We start from the raw sequence: 17,858 nt of genomic DNA, 5'->3' as shown, positions 1-17,858 counted from the left end.
CAATACAAATACGGTCCATCATCTCTCAAGCCTCTAGAGAAGTTACCGTACGAGAGGTCCGAGGAGGAGAACGATACGATTGTGCGGACCCACGTGAAGGAGTTCTTTGAAGGGGTGAAAGCAAAGAGACATCCACCTCCGGAGGAGAAGGTAGATCCGGTGAAAGCAAAGCGCACTATCGATGCCCTGAGGAAACCACCAAAGTCTCCGCCGAGAACCAACTATGAGCGCATTACTGAACAGACATATCTCCAAGCCCAGCGGTCGGGAACTACTGTCAGTGCTAAAAGGTCAAAAGAACGAGCAAAGGGGAAAAAATTGCCCAGCTCGACGAACAAGCACAGCAATCGTGCCCCCCGCTCAATGTGTATAATGCTCCGGGGACGGTGGCCGGTTATGGCAATCTTGATGATTACCTGCCTGACGATGCACTTCCTGATTTCTTGGAAGTGGACGAACACAGATACGAGTACGGGAAGCCTCTCGTCAAAGATGAAAAATCTTTGACAACAATGATGCGAAGATTCCATATTTGGTACATGGAAACCTGCAGAGAGTCTAAGGGTAAGAATGCTTTGTATCTACATATTAAAGAGGAGCACGATCTCGTTGCAAATGATCTGTTGACTGTTCCATTTGAAGAGTTCTTCGCGTTCTTCAATCAAAAGGCCCTGGATAAACTAATGGTCTTTTGCTATTGTCTGTAAGTACTATTTCTGTCATTAAGTCTCTATATATAGCTCGGCTCTTTCATTTCATGTATTTATAATTAATTATCCTCAATATATTATGCAGATTGAAGATCGTCGAGTGCAAAAAACAAGAAATTTATGATATTGGGTTCATTAACACAAATATCATAGATGAATTTCTTGTTAAAAAGGACATCAAAGAGGCCGAGGACAACGTGCTATAATCATTGATAAAAAATCAAAACAAAGATACCATACTCTTTCCTTACAACGGCAAGTGAGTGTTACTGTCGTGTGCATATTCGGTTTCCCTTATTACTCGAGCGAGGTTATAGTAATGTAATTGATGAGTTATGCATGCGTGCGTAGGTACCACTATATTCTTCTAGAGATTAAGCTTGAGCGTGGACTAGTAACCGTCTTAGACTCGAGACAGAAAGATCCCAAATCCTATGCGGACATGACTGAAATGCTCAGTAAGTAAGTTCAATCGATCATTATCGCACCATATCGGCAACTTTTTGTTCATTTCCTGATATCTCAAGTAATAATAATTATTTTCTTTGTCTTGCAGGGTTTGGAAACAGTTCACCGCAGAAGTTCCGGGACTGCCAAAGGAGCTGCGATATACATACCCAAAAGTAAGTACTACTGGCTAGCTAGTTGCGCGCATCTCCCGTTGATTCTATAGCTATACTTTCATCAATGCCATTTATAATGCTTCATTATCAGTTTGATTGACCTCTATTTCTCGTAAAGTGCTTGTGACAGGAAGAAGGGAATGATTTCTGTGGATACTACGTGTGCGAGTTCATCCACAACGCGACTTTGAAAAACAAGCGGGGCTACTCTCAAAGACAATATGAAGTGCGTAAGCAATAATATTCACAATTTCATTTTATTACACCATCATTTCTGTTGAGCTTCATTCATATATATGTATTAATTAACCCCCTTCTTCAAATTAGACGTGGCAGATGTGGAATGAACTCCTAGAACCAGATCGCATGAAAGCAATTCAAGAGGAATTGGCGGGATTCTTTCTTGACCACGTCATCAATAAAGCTGGAGAATACCATGTGGAAATTGATTTCAATTGCTAGGGGATTGTAATTATAAGAGACCTTATACATATTGTACATGCATGTATGTAGCCAGTAGCGTCAGATACTTGTTGTTGGACCAATCTCTCGGAGAAGGAGAGAGGTCGATCGATCACTTCTCTCGGTATGCATGAACTTCTATACTGAATGGTTCTCTCGATCACTTATGTATATATAGTACGTAGAGTCGACCAAGCATGGACATAAGAGAGGACACTTCTCTCTATTAATTAGCTAGCTAACACAATATATGAAACACGTAAATTAACCCCCCAAAACCCCCAACCCCCCCCCCCCTCCTTTCAAAAAAAATAACAAAAACCCCAACCAATGGAATGCTGACGCGTGGATGCTTTTTGGTCCCAGTTGATGCCACCAACCGGGACCAAAGGACCCCTGACTGGGCTCGGCGCACAGGGCCACGTGGAGGCACATTGGTCCCGGTTCTTGTTTGAACCGGGACTAATGGGTGGAGGTATTAGTAACGGCCCATTAGTCCCGGTTCATGAACCGGGACTAAAGACCCTTACGAACCGGGACTATTAGGTGTGTTTCTACTAGTGCTTGCACTCCGTCCTAGAAATGTATACCTAAAACTAGTCAAAAATATATATGCTCAAAATAACTAAACTTTTTCTAAACCCAATGGCTCATTCCTTACCATAATTAAACAAAAAACTTTGCGTGAATGCCGGGTTTGAAAATGTGCAACCTTCTCCCCCCGTTCCCTAATATAAGACCTTTTAACTATTTTAAAATATTGAGTACATACATACTAAAATGATTGAACACACATAATAAAATGTGTCTACATACGTATGAATCAAGAAAAAGCTAAAAGGTCTTATATTAGAAAACGAAGGGAGTACTAAATTGCAGAACAACAAAAGTTGCATGCAATTTCAGGCTTCGTAATGTGCAGGTTACCCAATTTCACATTTTAAACATGTTACAAAAAAAGGTGCAAAATTGGGTTGTAGAAAGCACAACTGCATGATTGCACATTTTAAATCCCGAGGAGCAACTACCTAGCTAATAACTAAAATTAATTATACAGGTAACCGAAAGAAATAATCAAAGTCTTTGTAAGTATCTAATATTAATATGAAACGTCTTTGTTTTTACTTAACAAATGATTTCTAGTTTGTTGGCTGTTGTGAACTAGACGACAAGTGTCACGACTCACTAGCTCAAACCTTCTACAGTACGAAGCTTGCATGCATCTCCGTGCAAGATCCAGCGCTATTGAAAAGCACAGCGCTTGCATGCATCCATGGGCAAAATCCAACAGTCTGAGCTGTAGTACTTGCGAGAAAATGTTTTTTTTTCTACAGGCATAGAGCTTGCATATATGTATCCCTGTGTAGGATGATGCCGTTTGATAAGTCTCGCTTTTTAAGAAGCAAAGCAGTTGCATGCACAGGCACAAAGAGAGTATGCATCTCCGTGCAAAATTCAAGGTTGTAAAATCCAATTGGTCTCCATTTTTAAGTAAGGAAACATATGCCTGAATTGTAGAAAATGAAAACTAGACCCAAATTAGTTGGTTGGTATTGGTATATTAAAAATCTCTTCAATATATATATGGTCTAACTTCTTCCTAATAATCGGAATGAGAGAGCGCTCTCTGCACAACGTGAAAAACATGGGCTACACACATACGTGCAACATGAATAATATGCTAGGAATATATATGGTTGAGAAGTTGGCAGTTGGCACACACAGTCGCTCCTGTAAGGCTGGAAGTTAGTCTGATCTAGGAGTGCAGTGCTGTGACATTAGGTATTTCTCCCATGATGTTGTATTGACAGATATCGAGTGCATAAAAAAGTTCAAAGGCATGCAAAGCTAACCTGATGTCTACTATGTTTGTGGTCTATTTTTTTTGTTTCAGATTTTTTTTGTTCCTTGTTGGTGCGTTATTCGTGGGAACTTAGATGTGACGTCCTTAGAAAATATGTAGATGTGAATTAGACATACTGTTAATATAAATCTCCCACCGATACAGTTCCCTTCACACGCGTAGAAGCTACCCAACAACATGAGCTTATGGTCTCATCTCAATCGTCTCGGATTGCTATAAAAGGAAACAATTGATTAGCTTTCATTATACCATCGTTGTGCCAGCATCCTTGTCCCCAGAATCGTAACCACAATGATACTCGCAACTGCCGTCCTCGCAAACGTTGCACAATGGCTTGCCATTGCACACGAGATTGTGCCCCAATCCAATAATATCCGTCCAATGCATCTACTTCTTGTCATCGCTATTTTGATTGGCATGACTTCCATCTACCTTGCACTCCGTCCTAGAACCATATACCTTGTTGACTACGCTTGCTTCCGGCCAAACACCAATTTTAGATTCCCAAAGGCAACCTCTATCGAGCATGCACGTCTCTCGCCTTTGCTCGATGATTCTACTGTCAACTTCATAGCTAGTATTCATGAGCGCTCAGGCATGGGTGATCAAACATATTTCCCACCAGTAGTTATGCACATGGAGCCATATTGTGGGCTTGATGAAGCACACACCGAAGCAGAGTTGGTCGTCTTCTCGGTGATTGACGACCTTCTAGCCAAGACGTGCATCAATCTTGATGCGGTCGGTGTTCTTATCACCAACTGCAGCTTATTTTGTCCGGTACCATCCATCTCTGACATGATTGTAAATAGATACAAGTTACGAGGTGATCTCCGCGTCATGAACCTCTCTGGGATGGCATGCTCTGCATCCGTGACCGCAGTGGGGCTCGCGAGCAACATCCTGCGGTTCATGCCTTGGGGATCATACGCGTTGGTGGTGTCAACGGAGACCATTGGCCCATGCTACTATGTGGGAGACAAGCGTTCCATGCAGCTGAGTAACCTCTTGTTTCGTATGGGCGGTGTCGCCAAGCTTTTGTCGACTTCCAGGTCCAAGGCTCGGTTTCGGCTTGGGCATTTCACGCGAACGATCACGGCGGCAAGCAACACTGCCTACCGGTGTGTGTATCAAGAAGAAGATGAAAAGGGAAACCTGGGGATTGCACTCTCTAAAGACCTTATGGCCGTCGCTGGTGATGCACTCACGGCTAATATCACATCAACCGCACCTCTTGTCCTACCATCATCAGAGCTTTTCAAGTTTTGGCTCTTCTGCATGGCGAAAAATGTACTTCATTGGAGGAAGATCAGACCATACATCCCAAAGTTTTCTGTTGCATTTCACCATTTCTGTATCCACGTCGGTGGGCCGGCAGTTATCACCTCAGTACAACATGGCCTCGGTCTATCAGACAAGCATGTTGAGCCATCACGACTGACACTACATCGGTTTGGAAATCAGTCGACTTCATCAGTGTGGTATGAGTTGGCATACATCGAAGCTAAAGGTCGTATGAAGAAAGGCAACAAGGTGTGGATGATTGGCTTCGGTGCAGGATATGAATGCAACACCGTTGGGTGGATGTGTATACAGCCATCTTCTGGAGCGGATGGACCTTGGGCTAGCTGCATCCATCGTTACCCAGTGGATCTCTCCAACAAAGTTTAAACTAAGAGGTTAATCACATCAACATAATATTATACTACTACTACTACTACTACTACTACTACTACTACTACTACTACTACTACTACTACTACTACTACTACTCGACATCTAGAAGAGCAAATAGTATGATAATCTAATAAAAGGACGCCACTCCTCAACTCCATTGCCTAAAAGCCTCTGGCCGTGTTTAGAGAGGGCAGAATAGTCATATGTTGTGCACTTTAGAGATTATCCAAGCGAATGTTTTTCTCGAAGTCATTGTATCGGCTTTGCTAGTTGTAATGTACAAGTTGCTTGAGAACTCCCTATCTCTAATTCGATTTCTGAAAAAGTGCAATTTAAGAAAGTGTTAGTTGGTGAAAAACACAATATGCCATGTATATTTGGAATCTTGGATGGAGGGAGTGGCGCTGCGAGCGGATGTTGATGTGTGTGGCGAGCATGAGGACGCATACATGTTGTGTAGACTGGGTCGACTGACTTTTTTTTCTTGTGCAAAGGCCAAAGGTCATATATTAAGTACCACAGGTCCTTGCAAACACACTCATACAAAAAGATAAATTACAATAAAACTCGTGGGGGTGCCGAAGTCTTTGTCCTTCTGGATCCACCGGCGACAGGCCGAAGCTCGGTCCCGCTTTTGGGCCTCTACCTTAACCGAGTAAATTTTAATAAAGCCATGAACTTATAGAAGCAGCGGCCGAAAAGTCGTCGATGCCGATCATGAGGCGCCGGAGGCCGTGATTCTGCGAACCAAATCGCTGCCCTGGAGAAGGAAACGTTAATAAAGGCCTGTAGAAACTCTGAAGACCAGGAAAGCCGATTGAACCTAGGTAGATCCACCAGAAACCTAAACTGACTGGATCCCAGAAGACCCATCAAAGACACGGCTCCGCCTTGAGCATTGGCAGTAAGCACACCAACAGAACAGAAGTGGAGTAGGGAGAACATTATTCCTACAGTGGGACAATGTTGCCGCCTCGTCACCCCAAACCAAACATGAAGACTCCCTAAAGAAAACTTGAATAAGAAAATCGCCCATGTGCTACTCCCTCCGTTCCAAAATAGATGACCCATGTGCTAAAGTTAGTATAAGTTGAGTCATCTATTTTGGAACGGAGGGAGTACATGACAAGTTTGAGTATGATGTTGAGCTCGTCGCTGTCTAGGAACGTGCGCCAACACCCTCTTCTTGGGACCTAGACAGGCCGGGGCGCCGTCTTCACACTGGATCTTTCCACCCGCCGCCAGCTTCGCCAACACCGTCGTCGAGCACAGCGACGTGGATCGCTCCAACATGCATCTCCTTCGCCTTCTCACAGCAGCCCTCCAACGACAAGGTGTATGCCAATTGGACGGTGCGATCGCGGGATAAGCGATTCGATCTGTCGGCCTATGGCGACGCCTAGCGCTGACGAAACTGCAACCAATACGGTTCTGGCTAGCGTGCAGACAGTGCGACCTTTGGGTTGGCCCTCGGAGCTGTTCAAAGATGGGCGTGTGCGTGCATGTGTTCGTTGTGAGTGTGACGCAGAGACCATTACGCTGTACGTCCCAACTCCCAAGCAACGGAGAGGCCGCAGCAATCCGACGACTGATGTGTGGCTCGAAGTGATGATGGACTGGACTTCCGGCGATTGCCGGCGACTGGCGTGATGCCGATCCACTTCTTCCCCTCTTCTTCCCCTTCCTCTCCTCTATCCCTCCTTGGCCCCTGGCTGATTCGCTCTTTCCCCTCCCCGTCGCTGTTTTTCTTCCATCTCTTCCCTCCCAGATCCCCTTTTCTTTGTTCCAGCCAGATTCAAGACGGCGGCAATCTTCTTCGCTGGATCAGGTCTCCTCCTGATCTGAGGCGTATTCCGGCAATTGTCGGGCGGCTGGTGTGCTGCCGTATCTTCTCCTCCCTTTCCCTCTTTCATCTCCTCTCTCCTCTATCGGCCATTCTCCTCCAAATCCCCTTCTTCCCCTCCTCCTCATCTCCTATCTGCTTCCCCTCTTGCCCTCTCTCTGTTTTGCCCCATCTTCATCTCTGCCGCCCGAATCCTGGGCTGCGTCGATCTTTCAGGTTGGATTCTTTGCCGTCTCCTCCTACCCAGATCCCCTTTGCCCGGCAGCGGTGCTAGGCCCCAACGTGCCTCCTCCGCCATGAAGGCTATTGCCTGGAACCGCCGAGGTAAGGATGCTTTACCTTGTGAATCTTATGCGGTCCACTAGAGCTCAGGTAACTTGTGTTTCTGAAATTAAATCTTCTGAGGTTACTTCTATTGATCTTGTTAATAGGTTTGACGTTACCGATGCTTGTGTTGTTCCTTCTAGAAGTTCTTCGGGGGGCCTTTGGCTTCACCCCGGGCATAAAAACCGAAGACCAAAGACCAAACCCGAAAAGACCGAGACCGAACCCGAAAAGACCGAATTAGAAAAGACCGAATTAGAAAAGACCGAATAAAAAACGGTCTGTGCAAATAGAAGACCGAACTAGTTTCGGTCTGATCGGTCATGCTTTGTTTAGGACCGAATAGCCCGTATAGACCGATTAATAAAAGCCCATCCTAAGGCCCGTCCGGCCAATTCCAATGGTCACGCACAAGACCCAACTACGGAGTCTAGTACACGACCTCACATCCCGATTCACAAAAGCCACGGGCAGCCAATCTCTCGTTTTCCCACTGCTAACCCTAGCCGCCGCCTGTTGCTTCCCTCGATGCGCGCCGTGCGCCCCTGAACGAAGACCGGCGCCCGAGCGGTAGCCCTGGCCGGTGAAGAACGGCGCCCCAGCGGCGGCCCTGGCAGGTGAAGACGGGCACTGCAAGCGGCGGCCCTGACGGTGAAGACTGTCGCCCCGCGCCGCCGCCAACCTCAACCTCCCGTCGGTCGCTCTACCGCCTCGCGGCCGTCCGCCGCCGGTGCTCCACCTCCCGACGACCAGTTCAACCACTGCAGTTCGTCATGACTCACCACTACCCGTCCTCTTCCAGGTCACTCGCAGCTGAAGGTGAGCTACCCCATCTCTCTGTAAACCTGTGATTCCCACGAAATAAGCACTGCTACAGAATGTATTTTGTAGGCAATACATGCCCTTGCTTTGTGTCAAATGTTAGCACTTGGGGACAACAAATAGAACACTGTATTTGTGCTTGTTTTGTGTCAAATGTTAGCAGCTTCAATACTTTAGTACTGCATACACAGTAATGTATTTGTGCTTCTTTCCTGAAAATATATATATACATGGTGTATATTTATGTTGTGATTTGATCAAGTCAATGTTGTTTGACAGACCAATGTCCTCTTTTTTAGATGTTTTCTGAACATGATGAGGATCTGAATGAGAATGAAGATGCACTTATGAGTGTAGAGGCAGAGGCAGATGCAGAAGCAGGAGATGAATCTGTTTTGCATAGTATTATTGAAGATGAAGATGCCGAACCAACACTGGGTTTGCTGCTTGTGTATTCCATGGTTTGAAGATAAAGATGCAGAAGCAGGAGATGAATCTGTTTTGCATAGTATTATTGAAGATGAAGATGCCGAACCAACACTGGGTTTGCTGCTTGTGTATTCCATGGACTGATGTTGCTTATTATCTTCTTTCTTTCTTTGCATTGAAATCTTATTGCTGGACCATGAATCATGAGTCTTCTTAATTTGTGTCATATACTTGCTCTCAAATGTAAACATGTACTTGTACTTTGTTACTTGATGTTGCATATAAACATGTATTGTTACTTTCTGCTATCAAATATAAACATGTATTGGTACCGGAAGTAACATGAATATGAGTTGTAGCAAATTAATTTGGTCTATTTGGTCGGGACCGAAGACCGAATAGTAAAGACCGAAGACCGAATAGTGAAAAACCGAAAAGACCGAAATTATTTCGGTCTTCAATTCTGGAAGATCGAATTATTGGAAGACCGAAAAGACCGAAGCGAACAAATCGAAAAGACCGAACGCCCGGGGCTACTTTGGCTTATGTGGACCGATGAGCTCAAAGTTTTTGTTCATATTGCTGCTTTTCACTATATCTTAGCTAATGTAGTTCATATCGCATCTAGGGCCAGCTTTTGTCTCATCTGTATATATGGAGACCCTTATCATAAGCAGACTAATGTCATCTGGGGCCAAGTAGCTTCTTTTGTTTATGATAATCTAGGAAAGCCCATGGTTTGTATGGGAGACTTGAATGATATCATGTATGAGGTCGACGGTTGTAATGGCAATATCAACTACTATCGTATGCATGCCTTTCGTTCTCTTGTCAAGAACTGTGGCCTCTTTGATATTGGTTATAGTGGTCCTGCTTACACTTGGCGTGGTAGACAAAATACATCCAAACCTATCCATCATCGTCTTGATTGCTGTTTAGTTAACTCTGATTGGTGTGCTCATTTCCCTAACACTAAGGTCCTCAATCTTCCCATTATTCTTAGTGACCATGCTCCTATTTTGATTTACACTGATAGTCACTTTGTTAAACCCAAACAATCTTTTAAATTTGAAAAATGGTGGCTCACTGAAGATGACTTTAATTCTTTTGCCAAGAATGCTTGGGAAGCTAGCACGCTTAACTCTTTTATAGCTAAATCAACTTCCTTGGCTAACACTCTCAAGGCCTGGTGTAAAAAGAAGAAGCCCCTCCAGTAGACTCTGAGCATGTTGGAGACCAAAATCAATGATTTGCAAAAGCTGCCTCTTCAGCATCATAACCAAGATTTGGAACAATCTCTTATTGCTAGGTATGAATTTACTCTCAATCAATTGAATCAGTACTACAGATAACGCAGGAAAAAGAATTGTGTGTCCAGAGGTGATAGAAACACCAAGTTCTTCCATCAAGTTGTTCTTAAGCGTGGGAAAAGAAAGACAATATGTTCTGTTAAATATGAAAATAATGTTCTCCATTATAAACCATCTGCTATCACGCAAACCTTTGTCAATTATTTCAGATTCATTTTCTCGTCTCCTAATGATGTAACTTGCAGGCCTTTTCCTGAGCTTAATTCCTTTGGTAATAATGATGACTTCACTTATTCAGTACCGGACAAAGCTGAAATTTTTCAGATTCTTAAGGATATGAAACTGAGTGCTTCACCAGGTCCTGATGGCTTCAATGTTGAGTTTTATCTAGCAACTTGGGACTGGATTGGTGATGAGGTAACTCAGTTGGTATCTTCATTCTATGTCACTGGTATTCTCCCTCCACACATTAATGACACTAATATTGCTCTCATTCCCAAGAAGTTAGTCTCCCTTGTTCGCATGGATTATAGACCCATTAGCCTTTGCAATATCATCTATAAAATAATTGCTAAATCTTTGGCTAATAGACTTAAGTCTCATCTTTCGGATTATGTAGATCCAGCTCAGCAAGCTTTTATTGAGGGTAGACGTATTACTGACAACATTATTATTGCTCAAGAAATTGCTCACTCGTTTACTCTTAGGTCATGGAAACACAATGTCTTTGTAAGTGCATCTAGTGCCCCTTAGTGATTTTTGTGTATTGAAGACTTATAGGTTAAGAGACTAATGCGTTTGTGAGTGTACATAGGTTTATAAGTCTATGAGGAGTTTGATATTTACAGAGAAAGTCGACCCCTAAAAATGAATATCTTCGACTGAAGATTTTGGTATTCCTGAAGACTTTCGTAAAGACTTTGAAAGTGAAGAAATTGGTGTGTCCGTGAAGACTTGATTTTCATGCGAGGAATATGAAGTTTGAAGACTTTCGTTTTTATAGTTTTGTTTTTTTCTTTCTCAAGTCATAGGAAACACCGTACTGTTAAAGGGGTTCGAGGAAATACTAAGGAAAAATTTCCATGTGATGCTCAACTCAAAATCCTATACCTACCAATCCCTTCGAGTGAAGCCTTTGGAAATCTCATACAGTTCAGTCAATTTCTTCAGTGACAGAGACGAAGTTCTTCTGCTCGCTGAGGAATTTGTTCTGACTAAGGAGTTAGGAATTCGCTAGTGCAGATTGCCTACACAGTGAGGAACATGATAGCCCTGAGGAATTTGAGAGTCAAATTTCCAACCGTTGCTGTGCTGCGCGCCAGCTGTCCCAAAATATCTTATCCACCTAACGGTCATATCAGACAAGGGCATTTATGTCTTATCATGTCGGGCTGCTCCCTAGGCTATAAATAGCCGCCCCCTACAATCACTAGTTGGTTGGCTGCTCCGAGAGAAACTGACACTTGTCATTTGAGAGCATCCCATCCTCCGACGAATTTGAGCGAAAATCATCGAGTGAGGAAAAACCCAAACCCAAACACCTACAAACCCAAAGTGATTGAGCATCACTGAAGAGATTGATCCTGCGTGGATCCGACGCTTGTTACCTTTGAAGACTGTGCTTCTTCCAGACGGTTAGGCGTCATGGTCTAGAGCATCCAAGAGGAATTGTGGATCGCCGAGTGACCGAGTCTGTGTAGGTTTGGAAGTCGCCTGAAGACTTACCACGAGTGATTGGATGAGGTCTGTGTGACCTTAGTTCAAGGAGAATACAGTGAGGACTTGGTGTCCTGAGCTGCGTGCTCAGCGACTGGGTTTCCGGGACTGTGTGTCCTCGAGTTTAAATACTCAGCCGCTCCAACCAGACGTACAACTGAGACAACAGTTGGAACTGGTCTACCAAATCATTGTTTTCACCAACCTTACTGGTTCTATTTCCTCAACTCTTTCATTTCCTCATTACTGTGTTGAGTGATTGTTCATATATGTGTTTGAAGACTTTGACTGAAGACTTTCTCAATTTCCCCAGTTCAATTTCTTCAGTCTGTTTGTCTTCATCTTGTGTTATCCTGTGATTACGCTTTCTGTACTCTGTGCTTGTCTTCATTTCATCATGATGACTATGTCTGTATCCTGTTATGCTTACTTCTGAGTACTTATTCCGCTGCAAGTAGTTCTTCGCTAAGGAATTTCCTCACCGACAAATTCCTCAGTGAAGAATTCATAAAAATCGCCTATTCACCCCCCTCTAGTCGATATAACACACTTTCAATTGGTATCAGAGAAAGGTACTCCATTGTTCTGTGTGATTTTGGTTTAACCACCTGGAGTTTTAGTTATGTCGACTGCAGGATTGAGGAACGTTTCCTGCCCTATCTTTGACGGTCATGAGTATCCTCGGTGGAAGGCCATGATGAAAAAGTGACTCATGGCTATGGACAGCGAACTGTGGACCGTCACATAGATCGGTCTTACCGATCTATGCAAGATGGCTGAGGCTGATGACATTTGCAAGTATACTCTACTTAACCTCACAGCGAAGGATGTCATCTGCTCAAGTCTGTCCCGAAATCAGTTCAGGAACGTCATGCATCTCAATCACGCGAAGCTAATCTGGGACCGTCGCTCTGAGGTCTATGATGGACATCTTACTCGTCATGATCCTTGGTTTGAGGATTACAAGGAATCTCTCAAAGAGATGACATTCGAACTAGAATCATCATCGTCCAACCCTTGCCTTATGGCAAACAGTGCTAAGGTAACCGAATGCTACCTATCCGAGTCTAGTGATGATGAATCTGGTGATGAATTTGGACCTAGCTATGTTAAACTTGCTTCCCTTGCCACTAAACAACAAAGAGCTTTGGAAAAAGTTCAATACATGATAAATAAGAGCGATGATATGTTGGGTGAAGAAATGGATCAGTCAAAAGCCTTGGCTGAAAGTCTTCAGGGACTCCATTCCAAGTTTGACGACCTTCAAGGTCATCATAAAACTCTCTTATCTGATCACGAGAAGCTTTCTTATGAATTTCTTCAAAGAAAGCAAGATCTTGAGAAGCTAAGAGTGAGTTATGAAGATCTTCAGAAGGAGCGCGATTCATTGCTAGCTCTACAAATCAGCGCTTCTCAGGAAGAATTTGTTCCTCCATGCTTAAAGTGCATTGAACCTGAATCTGCTAATTCTTCACCTGAATGTTCAAATGCTTCAACTGTTACAAATTCTTCACTTGCCACTGCTATATCTAATTCCTCATCTGAGGACATTGCTAGTATCATTGACGATGCAGGGCTGAAGGAATTGTACACGACTGGCATGTACAAAAGCCTCAAAGGGCATCAGATTCTTTGTGATGTGCTCAAAAAGCAGATCCTCAACAGAAACCCTAGGAAAGAGGGTATTGCATTTGAGAGGAAACTCAATACTGATGGAACATATTGGAAGCCTGAGCAGTACCCCAAAACCTCATGGGTTGCTGCAAAGGGACCTCCAGTTGATCCATCTAACTTATCTGGCTTTACATGTGAATCTCCTCATTTTTTTTGATGAGTCATTTGACTCCAACTATAAACTGTTCAAAAATCAGAATGGTGAAGTATTTGCTAGATATGTTGGCACTAACTGCAGGAACGGTTCACCTATGAAGAAAATCTGGGTTCCCAAAAGTTATATTGAAAGTCTTCAGGTGAATGTTCTCATGACACCACCTGTGAAGAATAGGAACCCCAGATCAAATTCTTCATATGGACCAAATTCTTCATATGGATCCAAGTCCTCATACGGACAAAATTCCTCAAATGGATCAAAGTCCTCATATGATCATCATCGTGCTAACAACTCTGTTTCGCAGGGTAGAGCTAAGGGCTATGAATATGCGCATTATTCTTCAAATCATTATGTTCATAAGTCCTCGAAGAATTTCTCTGCTTATTCATATGCTTACCCTAACCCCTCTTATATGAAACGAAATGGATTGGCTTCTATGCCACCTTTCTCATATGCTGCTCGTTGAGTGATGAACTCTTTGCCACCCCTTCAGATGTGGGTGGTGAAGAAAAAGAACTAATCTCTTATGCAGGGTCAGGTCTCCAGACGTGCCTTAACGTCTGAAGAATTTGCTGGAGGCCAGACAGAATTGCCTGAAAGGACGCAGGAGAATCATGATGAAATGAACTTTCATTTCACACGTCCTCACACTGCTTATCTGTGCTATTGCTTGATGAAATTGAACAGATGAATTTGACGTCATATTCTTCACTAATGAAGTATATGAGTTCGTAAGATGCACTAATTCATCTGCAGGATGATCAGCCCAAAGCAAACGAGTGGGTCCTCGATGGTGGATGTACAAATCACATGACGGGTGACAAGAATCTATTGATGGATGCTCCTTTATCACCGTCACATCTAAAGCATATCATCTTCGCTAACAAAGGCAAAAGTCAGGTATTGGGTCTAGGTAAGGTTGCGATCTCAATGGATCGACACATGGACAAAGTCATGCTTGTCGAGTCCTTAGGATACAACCTCATGTCTGTCTCAATGCTTTGTGATCTTGATATGGTTGTTGTCTTTGGCAAGTATCGTTGTGTTGTGATCATGAAAGCTGACCATTCCAAAGTCTTCGAAGGCTTTATGAGAGGAGATCTGTATATTGTTGATTTCTCTACAGGACCACAACCAGCCGTGTGCTTACTTGCAAAAGCTTCAGAAGGCTGGCTATGGCATCGACGACTTGGTCACGCTGGCATGAGGAATCTGAACACGCTTGCAAAGAAGAAGCATGTCATTGGCATTGAGAATGTCAAATTCCTCAAGGATCACTTATGCGGAGCTTGTGAAGCTGGAAAGATGACAAAGGCCAAGCATCCAGCGAAGACAATCATGACCACCACTCGACCATTTGAATTGCTTCACATGGATCTTTTCGGTCCTAATCATTATTCTGCTGTTTCAAATGATGCATCTCTATATGGCTTTGTTATTGTTGATGACTATTCTCGTTACACATGGGTACACATTGTCACTTACAAACATGAAGTGCATGAAATCTTTAAACGATTTTCCACGAGGGCTTCAACCAACTTTGGTGTGAAGATCAAGCACATCAGAACTGACAATGGGACCGAGTTCAAGAATTCCGGTCTTGATGGCTATCTTGATGAACTTGGTATTACTCATGAGTTATCTGCTCCTTATACTCCTCAGCAGAATGGCGTCGTGGAGCGCAAGAACAGAACCCTCGCTGAAATGGCTCGTACTATGCTTGATGAATACAAGACGCCTCGTCGTTTCTGGATTGAGGCAATTGATACTGCGTGCCATGTCATCAATCGGGTATATCTTCACAAATTCTTCAAGAAGACTGCCTATGAACTCCTCACTGACAAGAAACCCAATGTGAGTTATTTCAAAGTCTTCGGTGCTAAATGTTGGATTAGAGATCATCATCACAATGCTAAATTTGCACCGAAAGCACATGAAGGTTTTATGCTTGGTTACGGAAAGGACTCACACACCTACAGAGTCTTCAACAACGTTCTTCACAAGGTTGTTGAAACTGTAGATGTGCGGTTCGATGACACTAATGGCTCGCAAAGAGAGCACCTACCTTCTGTTATAGATGAACCAGCACCTGAGGATTCTATCAAGTTCAAGGCTACTGAGGATGTCATTCCTACCAAAGAATCTACTGAAGAATTCATTCCTGAACGCGAAGATCGTCGAGCTAATGCACCTAAAGACAATGCTGAAGAAAATGGTGCTGAAGAAAATGCTGATCAAGTTCCTCGACGACAACCAGCTCATCCTCGCGTTGCAAAAGAAGTGGAAGTTGAAAAGATCATCGATGACATTGAAGCGCCAGGTCCTCTCACACGCTCAAAAGCTTCACATTTATCTAACTTTTGTGGGCACTATGCTTTTGTCTCTATCACAGAGCCCACTCAGGTAGATGAAGCATTTCTGGAGCCTGAGTGGATTCAGGCATGCAAGAAGAATTACATCGGTTCGATCTCAACAATGTCTGGGAACTGGTCAAACGTCCAGATCCTCGCAAGCATAATATCATTGGCACAAAGTGGATCTACCGCAAAAAGCAAGATGAAAATGGCCTTGGTGAGGAATAAGGCACGACTTGTAGCTCAAGGCTACACGCAGGTTGAAGGAATGGATTTCGATGAAACTTTTGTACCTGTTGCTAGACTTGAGGCTATTCGCATATTACTTGCTTACGCTAACCATCATAATATCACTTTATATCAAATGGATGTGAAAAGTGCATTCCTCAATGGTAAGCTTGAGGAAGAAGTATATGTTGCTCAACCCCCAGGTTTTGAAGATCCAAAGAATCCTGACAAAGTCTTCAGACTCAACAAGGCCCTCTATGGCCTCAAGCAAGCCCCTCGGGCATGGTATGATACTTTGAAGGAATTCTTCATGAAGAATGGCTTCACACCCGGTTCAGTCGACCCTACTCTCTTTACTAAATCTTATGATGGTGAACTATTTGTGTGCCAAATATACGTTGATGATATTATCTTTGGCTATCCTGACCAACATTATAGTGATGAATTTGCCTATATGATGAGTGAAGAATATCAAATGTCTATGATGGGAGAGTTGAAATTCTTCTTAGGTCTTCAAATTCGTCAATAGCACAATGGCATATTCATATGTCAGGAGAAATACCTCAAGGATGTTCTGAGGAAATTCGGCATGCAAGATTGCAAAGGCGTCAAAATTCCTATGCCCACAAATGGCCATCTATGCACTAATGAAAATGGTATTGACTTCGATCACAAGGTATACCGCTCCATGATTGGTTCTTTATTGTACTTATGTGCATCTAGGCCAGATATAATGCTTAGTGTTTGCATGTGTGCCCGATTTCAAGCTGCACCGAAGGAATCACACAATAAGGCTGTGAAGCATATTCTTCGATATCTAGCTCACACACCAACACTAGGATTATGGTACCCCAAGGGCTCTACTTTTGATCTCATTGGATATTCTGACTCTGACTATGCTGGTGATCATGTGGACCGCAAGTCAACATCTGGTACTTGTCATTTCCTCGGACGATCTTTGGTCTGTTGGTCCTCGAAGAAACAGAACTGCGTATCACTGTCTACTGCAGAAGCTGAGTACATTGCTGCTGGTTCTTGCTGTGTTCAACTGCTATGGATGAAGCAAACCCTCAAGGACTATGGCGTCATCGTGAAGAATGTGCCTCTCCTCTGTGACAATGAGAGTGCCATCAAGATTGCTCACAACCCAGTTCAGCACTCGAAGACAAAGCACATTCAGATTCATCATCATTTTCTTTGTGATCATGTGTTGAAGGGCGACATCTCCATCGAGCACGTGAAGACTGAAGAACAGCTGGCTGATATCTTCACAAAGCCCTTGGATGAGAAGAGATTTAGCAAGTTGCGGTGTGAGCTAAATATCCTAGAATCTTTGAATGTTCTTTGAAAAAGGACACTCATCCTAACACTTATGCAAAATTGATGACTTAGATGTGCAACACATGAAGAAACGTTTTTCTTCAATCAATGAAGAATAACACTCTAAGTGTGAAGAAATTAATGAAGAATTTGATTCTCAGAACCCTACGACAATTGTACGCGGTGTCTGAAATCATCATTCTTATACGCTGGGTCACGCCACCACCAAAGTTGAAAATCTTCATTTTTGAAATTCCTCAGTTTTTGAAATTCTTCAGTTTTTCAAATTCTTCAAATTTGCAAAATATTCACTATTCCCGTCGTTTTTGTTCATTTGGCTATATA

At 43.3% G+C, this 17,858-nt stretch overlaps 1 long non-coding RNA gene across 1 annotated transcript; it reads left to right on the top strand.

Annotated features, from left to right (window-relative positions):
- Positions 1–7,976: 7,976 nt before the first annotated feature.
- LOC119368570 lies at positions 7,977–9,022 on the top strand. The gene is made up of 2 exons (XR_005176680.1): positions 7,977–8,322; positions 8,625–9,022. It is a non-coding gene; the product is annotated as an uncharacterized LOC119368570 (long non-coding RNA).
- Positions 9,023–17,858: the final 8,836 nt, after the last annotated feature.

The sequence above is a fragment of the Triticum dicoccoides genome, chromosome 2B, assembly GCF_002162155.2.
Source record: "Triticum dicoccoides isolate Atlit2015 ecotype Zavitan chromosome 2B, WEW_v2.0, whole genome shotgun sequence".
Lineage (NCBI taxonomy): Eukaryota > Viridiplantae > Streptophyta > Magnoliopsida > Poales > Poaceae > Triticum > Triticum dicoccoides.
The sequence above is the reverse complement of the archived record's forward strand: the minus strand, read 5'-3'. Positions and strand labels throughout refer to the sequence as shown.